The following is a 16,405-nucleotide window of genomic DNA, read 5'->3' on the forward strand; positions in this document are numbered from 1 at the left end:
TTGTCCCACAAAGTCAGGGCTCTCTTGGCTGCCGATGAAGCACTCACTTTTGGGCACAATCCTCACAGGAGGGGAGGGGGTGCAACTCGCCCGTGTCCTCCTTAACCATGTGCCCCACGTTTGCAGCTGCCTGCGATCCTGCGGTGCAGCTACATGAACAAAAATTGGCACCACAAGTGTGCCCTCCCAGCCCCACTCACCGGGTTTTCCCTTGTTGCGCTGCAATGGGAATGCTGCTGCCTGCGATCGTGCAGAGCAGTGGCAATCAGGCCAAAAATGTGGAGGAAATTCCCCCTGTTGAGGTCCACCCTGCTTTGGGGGCCAAGAAATGGCCAAAAATCGGTTTGGGACTTCTAACCGGCTCCGCCAGGCTGGGACCTCCATGGAGGTTTCCTTCCTGCCCGCCCCAAAGTCAGAAATGCTCCCTTAAAGGCGAGGGGAGACACTGACTCGATCTCCCCTCCGCGGAAAATACCCCACCTGCCCAGACAGCTGTGCCACAAGGGAGGTAGAGTGAGGGCTGGGTGCTCACCCACCCGCCTCGAGCTGCGGTGCCAGACGGACCTCCCTTCAGCAAGGCACAAGAGGTCGCCACTCTTCCTCACGGTGCTCCGGAGCTAATGGGCGGCTGGGAGGCTCCACTTCTCCTCAATCATCCCTTGGCAGCAGTAGGCCCCACCCTCTACCGGGCCCGTTTATGCCTGGCATTTTGCGGCCTTCCTTTTTCAGCAGGCCCTGCCCACAGTCAGGCAACAGCTGCCTGGCTTCCTTTCCCTTCGTCAGATTGCAGTGCGAAGTCTCCATCAGGTTCTGGACAGTCTCCTCACAACGGCATCTACCTGCAGGGAGAGAAAGGGCACTTCTTTCCCTAAGCTCTCCCCTCTCCTTTTTCTAGGACTTGGATTCCTGCACCACACAGAATGGGGGCACAGCGTTCTTTGAGCAGAAGACAAAGCACTCCCCCAGGACCAATCCAAAGGTAATTGAAGCGCTCCGCATGCGCTGATGCCGATGAGCCCACGTCCAGGGCAATGAGTAGAGCCTGCAGTGCTAGGCCAGTCTCACCCCTACAGGCACCACCAGGAAACAGGCAGCACTTCCTTCCCAGAAGTGCACAGGCCGGCCAGCACACTGGGTTTCTAGGGCAGACAGCAGCTCCTCCAGCTGCCAAGCAGAGCAGCAGGTCAGTCCCCCTGTGGCGGTTCATCCTGGCAGACCAGCAGCCAGCCGGCCTCAAGTCAGCACCAAGCAACACACACCCCACACATGGAATCACAGCCACAATATTTATACCATGTTTAGTCTTTGTTCTGCCCTGACACAGGGCACTGGACCTAGTCCAAACCAGTTCTGGGGAATCCTCAAGCATTTCTTTACAGTGCTCACATGCCCAAATTCTTAGGTTAGGCTCCGGCCCTAGACACACCACAGGGAGGTGGAACCAGCATCGTGCAAGGTAGGCATAGACCTATTCAGGGTTAGAGGCTACTCCTCCCACTACTCCAAATGCAGATCTGCCTATTCAGCCTAGCGCTGACTCACCCAGCCCCTATGGAGCCACTGCACCTCACCAGCCCCTGTCCCTCCAGAGCCAGACATGCAATACACATCAGGCAGGCACAAAGACACATAGCACACAGAAATGCCGACTTCTAAAAGTGGCATTTCTAAAAAAGTGACAATAAATCTGCGCACACCATTACGTAACATTTATTACAACCACTAGCTGTACCCAGCCACGCGTTGCTGTGGCTCAGTCTAGTTAAATGGAAGAGAATGAAAAGAGTAAGCACACGTTTCTAATATGTTTGATATGACAATGCTTGTGGGTATACAATATGTTTTTGTGACTATTGTCTCTATGCATCCCTTGTAGTTGTTGCACAGCAAGCAAATCGATAGTGTCTGTTCGGCCTTTCGATTAAAAACACGGGCGTTTTCGAATCCAACGTTTTGTATATATAAACATGTGCTACTGTTGCAAAGTGAACCAACTCCTCCCCCCTCCCTCCACCCACTTCCCGGTCTGCCATCCTGACACCAACTGTCCATCCTAATATATGTAGACTGTTGTCTCTATGCTTCCTTTCTTAATTTTGCAAAGTGAACCAACTCCTCCCCCCTCCATCCACCCACTTCCCGGTCTGCCATCCTGACACCAACTGTCCATCCTAATATATGTAGACTATTGTCTCTATGCATCCCCTGTAGTTGTTGCGCAGCATCTCTATGCGTCCTTTCTTAATGTTGCAAAGTGAACCAACTCCTCCCCCTCCCTCCACCCACTTCCCGGTCTGCCATCCTGACACCAACTTTCCATCCAAATATATGTGTTCTATTGTCCCTATGCGTCCACTTCCCGGTCTGCCATCCTGACACCAACTGTCCATCCTAATATATGTAGACGACTATTGTCTTTATGTGTCCCTTGTAGTTGTTGCGCAGGATCTCTATGCATCTTTTCTTAATGTTGCAAAGTGAACCAACTCCTCCCCCCTCCCTCCACCCACTTCCGGGTCTGCCATCCTGACACCAACTGTCCATCCTAATATATGTGGACTACTGTCTCTATGTGTCCCTTCTAGTTGTTGTTTGGCCTTTCGATTAAAAACACGTGCGTATTCGACATGCGCGTATTGGAATCCAACGTTGTGTATATAAAAACTTGTGCGTATTCGAATCCAACGTTGTGTCAAAATTTCTCAAAGCAATCGGTGAAGAACTTTTGGAGATTTGCGATTTTGAACAAACGAACATTTACATTTTTATTTATATAGATTCCAAACATGCCAAACGTGATCATGCTACTCCTCTCAGATCAGGAATTACCACTGAAACACTTATCAGGGAGTCCCCAATGCATTCCTATGAGAGGGCAGCCTCACAGTAGTGAGAAACCAAAATGGCTGTTTGTCACTACCAGGACATACCACACAGTTAAGGCACATATTCTACCTTTTACCTACATTGCACCCTGCCCATAGGGCTGGCTATGGCCTACCTTTGGGGTGACTGATATATATTAAAAGGGGAGTCACAGACGTGGCAACCACTTTATGTGCCATGTCACAGCAGCAGTAAACTGTGCGTGCAGGCCCTGCAGGCCCTGCAAGGGCAGATGCCCGAGACAGGTTTGAAAGGCTACTTTGGTGGGTGGCACAATCAGCGCTGCAAGCCTACCAGTAGCATTTAATTTACTGGCTCTGGGTACATGAGATACCACATTACTGGGGACTGATAGGTAAATTAAATTAGCCAAACAGGTGTAGACCAATCTAACCACGTTATACCATAGAGAGCACATGCACTTTATACCGGACAACAGTGATAAAGTGCCCAGAGTCCTAAAACCACGAACTCCATGCCAGAAAAAAGACTAGGAGGAAGGCAAAAAGTTCAGGGATGACCCTGAAAAAAGCGTCAAGTCCAACAGTCCTTTTTTGCATTGCTATAAAACTGTGCCATTACTGTGCTGATTTCTCTTTGTCATACTTTTTCATGGCTGCTCTTAGATGCAACTTACTTTGCCTTAATTCCTAGCGTGTATAACATAGTTTTGATGTTACCCTGGTTTTTGGCTGCCTTTCAAGAATGGGATGCTTTTCCACTTATGGCACATTAAAGAGTGTCAGTTAATGTGCCCCAATTTAAGTGCTACTGAATGCATATTAACGGGTCAAAGTTGAGGAGTTTTGAATAAAAGGATTGCTTCCACTTGCTGAACTGGGCTAGGGAAACCTTGCCCTGCCTGAGTCTCCTTACTAGTGTATTGGTTTCTACCCCTGTCAGGAGCCCCGGTGTCTTGAACTGGCCGGCGGTAAGGTGGTCAAGTGTTAGTTGCGTTCTACGTGGGATTGTGGTCGTAGTCTGAGCTGGATATTACCGTATAGGCTTTTAAAGAATCAAGTAGGGGCTTGCTCACCAACATGAAGTAAAGTTGAGATATCCTTAAAAATATATATAACAGTTCGGAAGGAGGCCCTTCAGATTAAAGGGAAATCAGATGCTGAGCATTTAGATAGTCTATCAGTATACTGGTGTAGGGAACTGCCGATTTGAGTTTGTTGTCTATTAATTGTCTGTGCAAATTGGGTATATTGAAGTGTTAATATCACTTCATGGGTTGGAAATTTACAAAGGAGTTCCTCTAGTGTCTCGTTGATGTCTTGAACTATAAATGTGTTTGCAGACCTAGGTTGGCATTTATTAAAAGAAGTGGGCTAAGCAGCCTTGTAAACTGCATCCAACAATTGTGACTGCTTGAAGCACAGGGCACCCTGAGCTGAGCATAGTTGATATGACCTTTAGTTATGTATTAATGTAAATAGACAGGCCTCCTAAGGGTCTGCCAAATTGTTTTTCTTTGATGGGGGATTTTTGAATCTCATAATACCTAATTGGATCTGTGTTATGAACCATGTTTCCCGTAAGCATGACACATCTCCAAATTTTTGAAATGTAATTGATCCTTGTTGATTGAGGGTATGCTTTAAGGCTGCAACATCCCAGGATTTTATAGTAAGCTCTATCTTATGTTGCCATACTCTGTGTGTAGCATTGTGGGGTAGGCTAGGAATAGTTTGTGATTTTGACTGCCCATGTAGAAGCAAACCAGCCCCAGTCATCGTAGTTCTTGACTATTGAAATGAAACTGTGCGCTTGCCTTGTTGGCTATCAGTGTAAGTGGTAACTCAAGAGCTTTCTGAAGTACAACAGGCTCTGGTACAGGCAATCAATGCAGCTACTTGTGCAGAGGTTACTTGGCTAAAGTAGGATGCCTCCACAACCCCACTCAAGGGGACAAATGGCATATATAGCTCTTAAAATGTCCCATCAGTATCTTAGAAAAGAGCCATCAACAAACATGGTGAGGTCAGATTCAAGCAGCGAGATATTCAGTATATCTGGTCTCGGTTTCATGCATAACTCGGTAGCATTTATACAGTCATAGTTGAACTCACTTTCCTCCCCTTTATCAGGTGTCAGTATTAGAAAAGAAGGATTTAGAATACACACCTCTTTCAAGAGGCATTGTCTGATGCCAAAATGGTTCTCTCATATCGGGTTCAGCAGCTATTGGTCAAATGCTGCATGCGAGTCATGAGAATTTCAATGGAATGTGACATCACAAGTCAGTGAACAATTACAATTCCTTCCATTTGCTGAATGCTGTGACTGACCTCAGAAACTGCTTTCAGATAATCAGGCAATGCTGTCGTTTCTGGGTCAAGGGTGGCTGAAAAATAGGCCACTGGATGAGTGGCATCTAAATGGGGTTTTGTAAAAGCAGATAATGCACACTCATCGCCCTCATGGCAAAAGGATATGACTTCTTTGGTCTAGTATGACATCAATGGAAGTCAGCCTCAGTAAATGGTTCACCACAAGCGAAATATGTGGAATCCTTTATCGACAGTATCCGACCATGTCCAAAAACATTCACATTTCTCTCTGTGTGGTTGGGAATGTCATTTTAAGTAGAATTTCAATGCACTCATGGGACACTCTTGTGACTGCCTTCACAATTGAACTGGAGGGTCTCTAAATTCTTCCTGAGTATCTATTGAAATATGAGGGGTTCCTGAGGAGTATGACACCCCACAAGTGCTTTCTCTTGGCTCTCTTTGTGAAGGGGAACAGAAAAAAATGCCTGGAACAGATCAGTGATCATGCACCATTTCGCTTTTGGGGTAATTTGGAATACGAGTACAGCAGTATTCGGAATAGCACATAATGACTATTTGGCTTATTTTTCTTAAATACTGGACAATTCTTCACATTTTTTTGCTTTTTGCAAGGTCATAACTGGAGAATTATGAGGACTCTCAATTAATCTCCATCAAAACACCAAGTTCTTGCATGCTTTTGATGACACTGGTTATTCCTGCACTGGCTTCTAGGGTCAATTTGTAATGGCGTGTTTGATGGAACACTGTGTCATACCTAAAGGTTATCCTTAGAGGTTATATAAACAAAGTAGAATCCACTCTAGTGGTGGTAGTGGTCCCTACAGTGGTGGGGAGCACACAGTGTAGTGTAGAATACCCCTCACACACCAACAGGCCCCTTGGTGTCATGCTTCATCATCGGGGTCTTCGCACCCCTCTACGGGATGCGGCGTGCTGCGACTTACGACTACGTAGGAGCACTTGAAGTGAACTATGTGTTGGTGAGTGTGTTTTTTTTTTTTTATTGTGTGAGTAGTGAAGTGGTGAGAGGTAAAAGTTAAAAAATACCTGGCTCGTAGGGTAAAAATAAAAGTTATTAAGCCCTCGGCTGGTATTGTTAAAAGGGGTGCAGGGTGAGGTTGTCACTGTATTTTAATGTACATCAACCTCAGAAAGTGCGTCGACATGACATGTTTCGGAGTGTGGGAACTCCTTCTTCAGGACGAGGGAGTGCACAAACCTCCTCACCTTACTCACATGCGGTGTGGATGTTAAAGTGTTAATTACAAAAATAAAATCTACAAAAAATTAGGTGTAATGTTCCTAATTATGTTTTATTGGTAGAATGGTCTGTTGCGCCCAATTGGCGGTAATAGAACAAGACCTGCGAAAATAAAGCGCATAATAAATCAAAACATCACATTAGGATAAAGTTTATCATCAGAATTGTTTGTTCAAAAAATCGGGCAATCTGTGACCTAGTGTGGTCTGGAACCCTGTAAGAAAAAGACAAGGACACACATGTAGACTAGTACACACACAATTACAAATGGTAAGTCATAATCTTCTCTTAAGTTGTTATGTTATAGGAGAAAGGTTGGTTTGTTCAGTGCTTACTTATCTATTGAGGCAGGTTGGCCTCATGAGCCCTGCGTTGTATTGGGGGTAGTCATCCGGCTCAATGTGGCTACCTAGAGGGCATAGGAAGCTAGAATAAGGAATCGTAGTTTTTCCTCATGGAAAAAGGAATTAGGGTAGGTTCCCTGCATAACAAACTCACGGTTACAGCATGCTTTGATGGACTGTCATCCCCTCAACGCGGCTCCGACGGTATGCCGTGTGTTCGGAGGTTCGTACCTTATATACTACCCAGAGTGCCCTGAATTGTAGCCTGATTGGTATCGGATACTGCCCATAGAAGGAGAGAAACCCCAATTGATTCTCCGGTTGTGCGCGGAAGAAATGGGCGTTGTTGCTAGTAAAGCGCGCATGTGCACGGGAGTGGTGACAACACTGCCTCTCGGTGCAGAGAGGGCGTGTCGCCGATCAGTGCGCATGTGCCGAGATGTAGCGTATGGCCCTGTTTGAGTTCAGCGCGCTCGTTGCATATCGCGCTGTGGACATTTTTTGAATTATTAGAGTGGCGCTGTTCTAGTTCAGCGCGCTCGTTGCATATCGCGCTGTGAACATTCTGTAAAATATTTGAGCAGCGCTGAGGCACTGCTCATTTATAAAACGAATATGATGTTCTGGTATGGGCCATAGTTCTATCGTACAAAAAAACTTTGCAACAACTCTCTGGTTGGATTTATGAACCTATTTAGCATGACCAGGGTCACTAGATTATGAATGGAATATGGAAAAAGAAGGTTGATGTTCAATCAGATATGCTGGGATAGAATGGCAAGCCCTGCATATATCCATCCTTTGCATACATGTTCCTTGGTCAAGCCCCAACTATAGTTGATAAATAGGGGGTTATGAACTAGGTTTTCTGTGAAACTTATGAGCCCATAAGTCAACGTAGTTGGCCCCATGGGATAGAGTCATTGAGTCCGTTGGTGCGGTACCCAAACGGAAGACCCACCTCTGTTCCTTCCCAAATAGTCCCACATCAGTGGGGAGCTGTTCAATTACAGTCCAGTGCAATTCATTGACACAATGTTGTGCCTCCAAAAAATGTGCTGCCATTTTTGTGGTAGATTTTTTACATCTCACGTTAATTTTATGTTTGTTTATTCTGGTTTTAACTGCCCGGGTGGTCATACCCACATATTCCAAGTTACAAGGGTAGGTGATTAGATAAACGACATTCTTGCTATTGCAATTGGTGAACACTCGTTGCTCCCATCTTGTACCATTTTTGAAGGTTAAAGTGTTGCTTTTCTTAGTTAAGTGGCAACTATTACAATTCCCGCATGGGTGGTGTCCCAGCACTCCACGTAGCTGCGGTCTGGTAACTGTGTTCTGTGATCTTGTGTGCACGAGAATGTCTTTGAGGTTCCTTCCTCTTCTGTGGGCAAAGAGAGGTTTTTCCAAGTTCAACGTACCACTAGTGAGTATGCGCCAGTGTTTGTTCACCAGTTTGGTTACCTGGTTGGAAAGAGTACTGTGTGTGGTGACACACACTGGTCTGTTCAGAGTGTTGTCTTTTGGAACTTTGTCTTCTAGGAGTGACTCTCGATTGTTATTACGAGCCCTTTTCATAGCCTTCTTTATTACCTTCTCGGGGTATTGTCTTTGTTTTAATTTTACGCTTAGATCCTGGGCTTGGGACTTGTACCTTGCTACGTCGCTACAATTGCGGCATAGGCGGAGGAACTGTCCGTATGGTAGGTTGTCTCTCAAGTGACGTGGGTGGAAACTGTCAAAGTGTAGTATACAGTTCCTCGCAGTCGGTTTGAAATGAATTTCAGTTTTTAAGGAACCAGACTCAGAATAGATATTCAGATCTAGGAACACCATTGACTCATTTGACATTGAATGAGTGAATTTTAAGAAGGCATTTTGGGTGTTAAGCCAAGTCATGAAATCCAAGATTGATTGTCCATCTCCATCCCAGATGACTAGGATGTCATCTATGTAACGTTTCCAGGTGCGTATTCTGCCCCTGAAAGGATTGTTGGGATGGAGGATCTTGGTGGTCTCCAGGTGGTGCACATATAGTCCCGCCAGGCTCGGCGCGAAAGTGCTCCCCATGCTGGTTCCATGCTGTTGTAAATATAAGGTTCCTTTGTATTCAAAAACGTTTTTGGTAAGTGCTGTTAAAATGCACTCCATCACCACTCCTCATGGTGTTTGATATTTCCATGGTTTAGAATGTAGTGCCTCCTCAATGATGAGGAGGGTTTCGTCATGGGGGAGGCTGGTGTTGAGGCTCTCTACATCTAGACTCACCAACATTTGTGAGTCTTGGTCAAATGGGAGATTTTGTAGTAACTGTAGTACAGCTTTGATGTCTCTCAGGTATTTGTCTGTCGCTTGTACCAAAGGTCTTAGAAAGGCATCAGCGAATTTAGACAAAGGCTCTCGTGTGGATGAAATCCCAGATACGATGGGACGGCCTGGTGGGTTGGTGAGACTTTTGTGTACCTTCGGTATACTATAAAAGTAAGGTGTACGAGGGTTCTTTTGTGTCAAGAAATCCATTTCTTTCTTGGTCAGCCAGTCATGGGCTAGCGCCTCCTCAATCATTGCCCCTATCTGTGTGCGTAGAGATTCAGTGGGGTCATTTGGCAAGACCCGATAGTTCCTCTCATCTGATAAGAGTCTTCTGCACTCTTGGTCATAGGCGGTGGTGGTTTGAATAACCACTGCCCCGCCTTTGTCAGCTGGTTTTATGGTTAGTTTCTTGTTCTGGGAAAGTTCTCTTAATGCTTCATTTTCTAACCTGCTCAAGTTTTGGAACACGTTCTGATTGGTTTCCAGATGACCGAGTTCCAGCATGATAGCTTTTTCAAAAGCTAGAACTTTGACAGGGAGTTGGTTATCAGATGGTGTGAAGGTCGATTTTGGTTTTAGACCTGTGTCCGAAGTGTCAGGAGTGGGTTCTTTGTTATTAAAGAACGCTTTCAGTTTAATAGTTCTCACAAAGTCTTGAATCTCTTTGTGTAAGCGAAAAGGGTCAGGTTTGTTGGTAGGGACGTATCCAAGTCCTTTGTTAAGTACCTGATTTTGTAGGTCAGTCAGAGGCCAAGGGGATATATTGATGACTAAGTTCCCCTCTTGCTTGTGAAGGCTTGATTCGCTGTCATGCTCCTGGTGTGGACCCTCGGGTCCGCCACGTCCTCTGTTTGCTAAGTGACGTTGTTGCCCTTCTTGTTCCTGCCTCTGCAGGGTCCCTGGCCCCATGCTAAAAAAGGCTGCGCGGTTTGGGGTGCGGGTGTTGGTTCTGGTCCCCATTGTGGGTACATCGGTCCCATCGGTGGTTTACCATATTGGTATGGTACTTGGAATTGACCTTGGTAGGGGTTAAATTGTGGAGGTCCTTGAAAACCTCTCCAGCCTCTTTGGCGTGGGGACCTTCACACCATCCGATAACCAACTCCCTGTCGAAGTTCTAGCTTTTGAAAAAGTTATCATGCTGGAACTCGGTCATCTGGAAACCAATCAGAACGTGTTCCAAAACTTGAGCAGGTTAGAAAATGAAGCAATAAGAGAACTTTCCCGAACAAGAAACTAACCATAAAACCAGCTGGCAAAGGCGGGGCAGTGGTTATTCAAACCACCACCGCCTATGACCAAGAGTGCAGTAGACTCTTATCAGATGAGAGGAACTATCGGGTCTTGCCAAATGACCCCACTGAATCTCTACGCACACAGATAGGGGCAATGACTGAGGAGGCGCTAGCCCATGACTGGATGACCAAGAAAGAAACGGATTTCTTGACACAAAAGAACCCTCGTACACCTTACTTTTATAGTATACCGAAGGTACACAAAAGTCTCACCAACCCACCAGGCCGTCCCATCGTATCTGGGATTTCATCCACACGAGAGCCTTTGTCTAAATTCGCTGATGCCTTTCTAAGACCTTTGGTACAAGCGACAGACAAATACCTGAGAGACATCAAAGCTGTACTACAGTTACTACAAAATCTCCCATTTGACCAAGACTCACAAATGTTGGTGAGTCTAGATGTAGAGAGCCTCTACACCAGCCTCCCCATGACAAAACCCTCCTCTTCATTTAAGAGGTACTACATTCTAAACCATGGAAATATCAAACACCACGAGGAGTGGTGATGGAGTGCATTTCAACAGCACTTACCAAAAACTTTTCTGAATACGAAGGCACCTTATATTTACAACAGCATGGAACCAGCATCGGGAGCACTTTCGCCCCCAAGCCTGGCGGGACTATATGTGCACCACCTGGAGACCACCAAGATCCTCCATCCCAACAATCCTTTCAGGGGCAGAATACGCACCTGGAAACGTTACATAGATGACGTCCTAGTCATCTGGGATGGAGATGGACAATCAATCTTGGATTTCATGACTTGGCTTAACACCCAAAATGCCTTCTTAAAATCCACTCATTCAATGTCAAATGAGTCAATGGTGTTCCTAGATCTGAATATCTATTCTGAGTCTGGTTCCTTAAAAACTGAAACTCATTTCAAACCGACGGCTAGGAACTGTCTACTACACTTTGACAGTTTCCACCTGCGTCACTTGAGAGAGAACCTACCATAAGGACAGTACCTCCGCCTACGCCCAATTGTAGCGACGTAGCAAGGTACAAGTCCCAAGCCCAGGATCTAAGCGTAAAATTAAAACAAAGACAATACCCCGAGAAGATAATAAAGAAGGCTATGAAAAGGGCTCGTAATAACAATCGAGAGTCACTCCTAGAAGACAAAGTTCCAAAAGACGACACTCTGAACAGACCAGTGTGTGTTACCACATACAGTACTCTTTCCAACCAGGTAACCAAACTGGTGAAAAAACACTGGTGATACTCACTAGTGGTACGTTGAACTTGGAAAAACCTCTCTTTGCCCACAGAAGAGGAAGGAACCTCAAAGACATTCTCGTGCACACAAGACCACAGAACACAGTTACCAGACCGCAGCTACGTGGAGTGCAGGGATACCACCCATGCGGGAATTGCAATAGTTGCCACTTAACTAAGAAAAGCAACACTTTAACCTTCAAAAATGGTACAAGATGGGAGCAACGAGTGTTCACCAATTGCAATAGCAAGAATGTCGTTTATCTAATCTCCTGCCCTTGTAACTTGGAATATGTGGGTATGACCACCCGGGCAGTTGAAACCAGAATAAACAAACATAAAAGCAAAGTGAGATGTGAAAAATCTACCACAAAAATGGCAGCACATTTTTTGGAGGCACAACATTGTGTCAATGAACTGCACTGGACTGTAATTGAACAGCTCCCCACTGATGTGGGACTATTTGAGAAGGAACAGAGGTGGGTCTTCCGTTTGGGTACCGACACCAACGGACTCAATGACTCTATCCCATGGGGCCAACTACGTTGACTTATGGGCTCATAAGTTTCACAGAAAACCTAGTTCATAACCCCCTATTTATCAACTATAGTTGGGGCTTGACCAAGGAACATGTATGCAAAGGATGGATATATGCAGGGCTTGCCATTCTATCCCAGCATATCTGATTGAACATCAACCTTCTTTTTCCATATTCCATTCATAATCTAGTGACCCTGGTCATGCTAAATAGGTTCATAAATCCAACCAGAGAGTTGTTGCAAAGTTTTTTTGTACGATAGAACTATGGCCCATACCAGAACATCATATTTGTTTTATAAATGAGCAGTGCCTCAGCGCTGCTCAAATATTTTATAGAATGTTCACAGCGCGATATGCAACGAGCGCGCTGAACTAGAACAGCGCCACTCTAATAATTCAAAAAATGTCCACAGAGCGATATGCAACGAGCGAGCTGAACTCAAACAGGGCCATACGCTACCTCTCGGCGCATGTGCGCTGTTCGGCGACACGCCCTCTCTGCACCGAGAGGCAGTGTTGTCACTACTCCCGCGCACATGCGCGCTTTACTAGCAACAACGCCCATTTCTTCCGCGCACAACCGGAGAATCAATTGGGGTTTCTCTCCTTCTATGGGCAGTATCCGATTCCAATCAGGCTACAATTCAGGGCACTCTGGGTAGTATATAAGGTACGAACCTCTGAACACACGGCATACCGTCGGAGCCGCGTTGAGGGGATGACAGTCCATCAAAGCATGCTGTAACCGTGAGTTTGTTATGCAGGGAACCTACCCTAATTCCTTTTTCCACGAGAAAAAACTACGATTCCTTACTCTAGCTTCCTATGTCCTCTAGGTAGCCACATTGAGCCGGATGACTACCCCCAATACCACGCAGGGCTTATGAGGCCAACCTGCCTCAATAGATAAGTAAGCACTGAACAAACCAACCTTTCTCCTATAACATAACAACTTAAGAGAAGCTTATGACTTACCATTTGTAATTGTGTGTGTACTAGTCTACATGTGTGTCCTTGTCTTTTTCTTGCAGGGTTCCAGACCACACTAGGTCACAGATTGCCCTATTTTTTGAACAGACAATTCTGATGATAATCTTTATCCTAATGTGATGTTTTGATTTATTATGCGCTTTATTTTCGCAGGTCTTGTTCTATTACCGCCAATTGGGCGCAACAGACCATTCTACCAATAAAACATAATTAGGAACATTACACCTAATTTTTTGTAGATTTTATTTTTGTAATTAACACTTTAACATCTACACCGCATGTGAGTAAGGTGAGGAGGTTTGTGCACTCCCTCGTCCTGAAGAAGGAGTTCCCACACTCCGAAACATGTCATGTCGACGCACTTTCTGAGGTTGATGTACATTAAAATACAGTAACAACCTCACCCTGCACCCCTTTTAACAATACCAGCCGAGGGCTTAATACATTTTATTTTTACCCTACGAGCCAGGTATTTTTTAACTTTCACCTCTCACCACTTTACTACTCACACAATAAAAAAAACACACACTCACCAACACATAGTTCACTTCCAGTGCTCCTACGTAGTCGTAAGTCGCAGCACGCCGCATCCCCTAGAGGGGGGTTTGAAGACCCCGATGATGAAGCATGACACCAAGGGGCCTGTTGGTGTGTGAGGGGTATTCTACACTACACTGTGTGCTCCCCACCACTGTAGGGACCACTACCACCACTAGAGTGGATTCTACTTTGTTTATATAAATTGCCAGGGGAGATCGAATCCACACACCCTCTCCCTCCCTCCTTTGTTAAAAAACTTATCCTTAGAGGTTAGCACCCTTATTCCACCCAATCTAATTTCCTGGGAATTCCCATACATCTTCTCTTATTGATTACATTCAGATCTGAATGTAGGCCTTCTTAAGGAAGAACCATGTATAATCTGACTTCGGATTTCAGTACCTGATAATTTTAAACTCATCTTCTGCTGCTTGAGTCTCCAACCCCACTCTATCTGGTGTACAATACACGACAACATTAAGCTTGCAGAGCAGGTCCATTTCCAACAAAGTTACAGGACTTGAATCACACATAACAAACTGGGTCAAATTCCATTGAGCCCTCAATCATTATGGAAATTCGGCTGGTCTGAGATGTAAATGGGCTATGTGGAGCTTAGTTCCTGGGTTGGAAATGGGGATTCCCTCCTTGTATCTGTATGGCCACAAGGGGAGTTTGCAGTAAACCTGCCTTCTGGATTTTGGGTTTGTCATTGGGGGTCTTGGCACAGAGAGAAGTTCTTCCTGCATTGTGCAATTTGATGCTTGCGCATCAATGATCGCTTGATCAGGATTACAGCGGCACTCCCGCTTTCGGTGTCCGACCGTGTTAAAAATGTGACAGGGGCTGTGCTCATTCTGGTGCCAGACATACCTCCCAAACACCTTTTAATTCATTGAACATTTTCTCCATAAGACATGGAGACCCCCTGCATGTTTAGTCCCACACTGGAGTCAAGATCTAGTCCCCTAGACCTGGCACTTTTGTTTCCTTCACTCTTCTCTTTTACCCTAGCTGAGTTTGTGACACCATGTACTTTTCTTTCAACCCTCTTCATTTGGCATCTAGGATGCCACTACAATATTTTGCATATTGCAGCCTTTTATCCACAGTCTTGCTTTGCCAGCAAAGCACTCCCTGTATGATCTGATTGCTGATATCAGGTTGTAATCCTTGTACAAAGGAGGCAAGAAACACTCCCATATTACCTCCCAGGGAGTCATTCATGCCAATATGTTCCCTTTACAACTGCTATAGTCTCTCAAAGTACACATGTTCAGAGTCATTGGGCTCCTTGGATGTTCTGAAAATCTTGGGCCAATTCTTTTCCTTTTGAGGAATCTTAGTTTTAAGATGGGCAATGATTGTGTCATATTTGGTTTTGACCAACAGTGACGGGGCATTTGTGTTTGCTACACTAACAGGTTCCTGCTTTGGCCAGTCTACAACTCTCTTACATTTTGCCCACAGATATTTCAGGACTGCTTCCTCAAAAAGCAAATTCAAATCTTCTCACAAAATCTTCAAGATTCTCACTATCTGCTCTATCTGAGTGTACCATTTGTCAGGATTTTCCCTCAATATCGGAAGATAATTTATGAAATGGAAGGGGTCTGTGCAGGACCAAGGGACAAGAACATATGCTTCCCATTGAAACTCCCTCAAAGGGTACTTTTTTTCTACTCCTTCCGTATCTTCTCCATCTACCTTGGATTCCTCCTTTTGTTTTATCTTTGACTTTTTTTTCTGTAGTTTTATATAGCGCAAACTTCACCCAAAGGTTTCAGGTATCAGAGTGCATTACATGAGCACCAGTTTTGTTACAGAAGGATACATCCATTTTTGTTAGGCACGGGGAGATTAAGTGATTTGCCTAGAATCACAGGATGTTAAGCGTGCCTGCCGAGTCTCGAACCCATATTCCCCAGTGTCGAGGTCGACCGTTCTAGCGGTAAGGCCACACCCTCTCTTTGACCACAGTTCCTTGGATTTTCCAAATCACTCCACTCCCTAATATTCTTGATCAGTTCTTTTACATGCAATTTTAATCCCCTCAGCTTTAACAATCTCAAGTCCTTGTTTCCCATCATCATTTGGACATTCTTTTACAATTTCTTTCTTAGTGTCAAGTCAGATTCACATTCATCTGCCACTCTTTTCATTTTCACATAGGCCTCTAGCTCAACCCTCGCGGCTTCATTGCAATATAGCCATGTAGCACTGGGACACTCTCTGACCAGCTGTGCACTTTACAATTTACGCCAATCATATGAAGCAGTTCATCCTCATTGTAGTGTCCTAAGAAGTCCACACTATGGTGCCTTTATGATTTCTTTGAATTCAACTTTTAATTGGGGTACATTGAGTCTCTGAGGGGCATGTTATTTTGGTTGCAGAGTGTTTTATGAGGTTGTGGTGGTTAAGGTACCTTCAGCAAAAGGAGTTCCTAAGGCTTTCTCCTGCAGGGTTCCAGGATCTGATATGCTGGATATGACTACCAAATGCAGAGGAATGCTCAGAAGGATGTGACTCTTAGGCTTGCTATTGATCATTATGGTGAAAGAAATGTCTAGAATAATAGAAGTCTGAGACTGAACCAAAGCAGCAGGTGTCAAGGTCTGAACAGGGGCAAGACAGTCATTTCATTGTTACTTGGAGTTGAGCTAACTTCTGGAGGGAGCGATGTGAGTGGTCCATTCCTTAGTTCTGT

The 16,405-nt window shown here is 45.1% G+C and overlaps 1 protein-coding gene across 1 annotated transcript in view; it reads right to left on the reverse strand.

Moving 5' to 3' along the window:
• LOC147703553 (extracellular calcium-sensing receptor-like) overlaps nt 1-16,405 on the reverse strand; it is a 299,497-nt gene that overhangs the window by 201,436 nt on the left and 81,656 nt on the right. The gene's annotated exons all lie outside the window — the stretch shown is intronic.

The sequence above is a fragment of the Lissotriton vulgaris genome, chromosome 7 (genome assembly GCF_964263255.1).
Source record: "Lissotriton vulgaris chromosome 7, aLisVul1.2, whole genome shotgun sequence".
Lineage (NCBI taxonomy): Eukaryota > Metazoa > Chordata > Amphibia > Caudata > Salamandridae > Lissotriton > Lissotriton vulgaris.